General features: G+C 46.8%; 1 non-coding gene across 1 annotated transcript; it reads right to left on the bottom strand.

The window, feature by feature from the left end:
- Positions 1–1,094: 1,094 nt before the first annotated feature.
- LOC138140988 (5S ribosomal RNA) lies at positions 1,095–1,214 on the bottom strand. Its single transcript, XR_011162890.1, has one exon. It is a non-coding gene; the product is annotated as a 5S ribosomal RNA (ribosomal RNA).
- Positions 1,215–4,078: the final 2,864 nt, after the last annotated feature.

Here is a 4,078-nt window from a genome sequence, read left to right as displayed (position 1 = left end):
ATATGTAATTTTTTTCAAAACTATCGATCTTTCTTTGAAACATTTTCAATTCACAATTCACTGTTGGAAGCGCTGTACTTTTTAGTATAAATACGTATACGAAAAATTAAAATAATAGTTGAATTAACACATCGTTAAATGTTACGAGGAACATAGTTTTTTGGATTACACAGCAAAATCTTGGAATTTCAGTCCGATATTACTCCATTGAGTCTTTGGACTCACAAATAAATACCTCGAAAAGCCGACAAACATCTGTCTAGAACTTTTCTAGTAACCAGAGGGTATCGTAAACGACCCGTGTTTAGACCTCTTTCGTGAAAGTGACCGACCGCCGGCGCCGCTCGATTTCGTCATAAATCTCAGCCGTACCCCCCACGATAATTGACAAGTCTGTCATACAGCCCTACCATTTAAAACCTTTATTCTCTTCGTTTTAAAAATAGTTTCGCATGGTTTTTCTCTCTTCTCGTTTTACAATGGTCCAGTGACTAATAAATGAGTGTTGTGTTATGAGTTTGTTCGAGCTCAAAAAAACGTGGTTCGAAATTGTTTAACGTTTAACGAATGGTAAGTTATTCTAGTTTTTATGTTGGTCTTAACGTGTTAGGGGCCAAGAATACAACATTGTCTGTCCATTATAACATAGAACTGATATGTTGAATTCAGATCTCTAATTATTTAAAAACCAAAAAAATAAAGCAGCAGTCAAAGTGGCATGTACGCGTAACCTAATATATATTTTTTTTACATTAAAAGATCGCCGTCTTCCTCGTCGCACTTACGACATTTGCATATGTTATCTTTGTTAAACTCACGGAAGGAATATAATGAACCGGTCACCCGTCCAAGTGCTGACCGCTGCCCGCGTGGCTTACCTTCGGTGATCGAACGACAACCTTTACCGTTTGACGAGTTTTTATTCTGCAATTGTTTACAATTAATCGACAAAAAAAATTGTTTTCTTAATTATCTAGTACTTAAAGCTATGAATCTACATTATACGGGTCTGTGCATGTTTCCGAATACCTGCACGAAAAACAAATCGGTTCGGTGGTTGCTATGGATTTCAAAAAAAAACAAAAAGTGTTGGGGGGCAACGGCACGCGGTGTTCCCAAGCGGTCACCCATCCAAGTACTGACCGCGCCCGACGTTGCTTAACTTCGGTGATCGGACGAGAACCGGTGCTTTTCAACGTGGTATGGCCGTTGCCGTGGTGTTTAGGTGTGATCGTTGGTGTAAAATATATTGCTTTTAACATTCCGATGCACGAATATGAACATCAAAACGCGATGCGTTTCGTTTCCGTATGCACTTACCCTCTGACGACCGACGTCGGACCGAACTAACGGGAAATCCCACAACAACCACCACGTCACGCTCTAACGACAAGAGAGACTACTAGACGGACTGGCGATCTCCCGCGTCGCACATTTTTCGACCGCCGGCGGCGGTGGAAAATCCAGAATTTCACCCCACCTACCGCGCTGCTTGCTCCGACGACGACGAGATTCCCACATTTGGATCGACCGAAATATGTAAGTAATATCAGGAAGTTCCGATTTTCGAGAGGAGACCTGTGTTTCTATTTACCTATCTATAATAATTATCGTTATAATCATCATATCATTATTATTATTATTAACATTATTATTTATTACCATTATTATTATTATTATTATTATTTATCGTCCCTCGGATTCGGCGATCTTCGAAAATCCAAGTTGGACCGTTAGACATTCGAACGCGGTGTGCGTGGCTGACGAGTTGTTATTTTTGGCGTTTTTTCTTCGATCTTCACCCCGACTTCGGACGACGCAGGTCGGACACGAAATTACGAAGAGAGAAAGACGGAAGAAAGGAAGAAAACCTGAAGATCCGTCGAAGAAAATATCGGAAAACTCGTAGGTGCGGCATCGGTCGGACGATGAAGACCGTCTCCTTTCGGATGATCCTCTCGACGGACTTTCGGCCGTCCCGAAGGGTCCGGACGGCAACGGGACCCGTCGTCGACTCGTCCCGTTTCAACTTCCGCCGAAAACGATCGACCTGAACGTCGGAGAGGCGGTTCGCGGCATCCTGTTGTCGGAATTGCCTCGGTTCGAACACCAGGTCCTTTCTGTGCTTCGACCGTTTCGGAAGCGTTTGGCGACGCGAAGATGTCGTAAAATCGAGAAGGTGGCGCGGTATTCCGGGAAGAGATGGACCAATATTTCGGCGAACGAAATATGGATTCCCGGAATCGACGCGTCTACCCCGCACCGCCGACGTAAACCGTCGGTCCCGAATCGAAACCGTGACGACCCGGATTTAGGGCTGGTGGTTGGAGGGGCGTGTACCTGATTCGAAACCCACCGACGTTCCGAGACGAACTTCGCTATCTCCAGGGAAACTTCGGAAACCGAGTTCGGCCAGCTTGATCACACGGTGGCGATGGTGATCGAGGAAAGAGGACGATGCCATCACGCGGGCAACGATTCCGAGGCCTGCAATTTCTTCGACGGCGGACGCGGTGCGCGTTCAGTCTTCCGTCCGCAGTGGCGACTATTTTATAAAGACTTAGAAAATTTTTTTGTTCAATTCTCGTTCACGAGGTGCTCGAAGTGTACGTGTGTGAGCAAGTGTTTTTTCAATAATTATTATTAACTTTTAACGTTTTAACGTGAAAGATGGCCGACGTCGAAAATCAAACAGCATCATCGGTCACCACCGGTTCCGCTGCCACCCCTCAATCCCACGCGAAGAAAGAGAAAAAAGCGAAAAATCCCAGGGCGAAACCGTCCCATCCTCCGACATCCGAGATGGTAAACAACGCCATCAAGGGACTCAAGGAACGCGGAGGATCGTCTCTTCAGGCCATCAAGAAGTTCGTCGCCGCAAATTACAAAGTCGACGCCGAAAAGGTCGCCCCTTTCATCAAGAAATATCTGAAAGGCGCCGTGGCGTCGGGATCTCTGGTTCAGACGAAAGGTAAGGGCGCGTCGGGTTCGTTCAAGCTCGCCTCGTCCACCTCCGGTGGTGCCAAAGTCGCCTCCGCCTCCGACAAGAGGAAACCCGCTTCGTCCGCCGCATCCAAGACGAAAAAATCATCCGCCAAACGTACCGCCGTCGCGACGACTTCCGACAAGGCTTCCTCGAAGACAGCCAAAAAACAAGCCTCCCCCAAAGCGAAGAAGACTGCTGCCGAAAAGAAGAGCGCCGTCGCTGCCTCCGCCGCCGCAGCGAAAGCCAAGAAATCGGCCGCCTCCTCGGCAGAAAAGAAAACTAGAGCCGCCCCGAAACCCCGATCGCCTTCCAAAGCGAAGAAATCTAACAAGGCTGGTCCGACTAAAAAACCCAAAGCACCCAAACCCAAGACAGCCAAAGCCATTCCTGTCAAGGTGAAAAAGGCCGCTTCGCCGAAGAGGAAAAAGTGAGAAACGTGGATGGATACTCGACTCATGTTCGTTCGGCTGTGCCTCGTTCCGACGTCATCATCGTACTACCGGCAACGGGGCACGCACAAATGGCCCTTTTCAGGGCCACACGATAATCTACGACGAAAAAAAGAAATAAAACTATCCTTACGGCGAAACCAAATAAAATAGATAGCATCAGCTGGCAGGTAGGTGATGACAGGATGCAATAAAATTTTACGAACGACCGCAACCCAACCCGAATCGAGAGGACCGACCGATTATTGACATTTTTATTTTATTCATTTCCGGTTGAAGGGCGATATATTTTTTTTTTTGCCTGTAAAGTTTGAGGTTCTGAAAAGAACCGATTTTTTTGTTATAAAATTCGTGTTTCGTGTTGTTCTTCCGAAACACGATGTGGAAAAATTTAAGCGCGTTCACCCCGAATACGTCTGGCAAGTTGGATGTCCTTTGGCATGATGGTTACACGTTTGGCGTGGATGGCGCACAAATTCGTGTCCTCGAACAGACCGACCAAGTAAGCTTCGCTCGCTTCCTGGAGGGCCATCACGGCGGAGCTTTGGAAGCGCAAATCGGTTTTGAAATCCTGAGCGATCTCCCTCACCAAACGTTGAAAGGGAAGCTTGCGGATGAGCAACTCGGTACTTTTCTGGTAACG

The sequence above is a fragment of the Tenebrio molitor genome, unplaced genomic scaffold, assembly GCF_963966145.1.
Source record: "Tenebrio molitor unplaced genomic scaffold, icTenMoli1.1 SCAFFOLD_728, whole genome shotgun sequence".
In the NCBI taxonomy this organism is placed as follows: Eukaryota; Metazoa; Arthropoda; class Insecta; order Coleoptera; family Tenebrionidae; genus Tenebrio; species Tenebrio molitor.
This window is presented reverse-complemented; position numbering and strand designations above follow the sequence as displayed.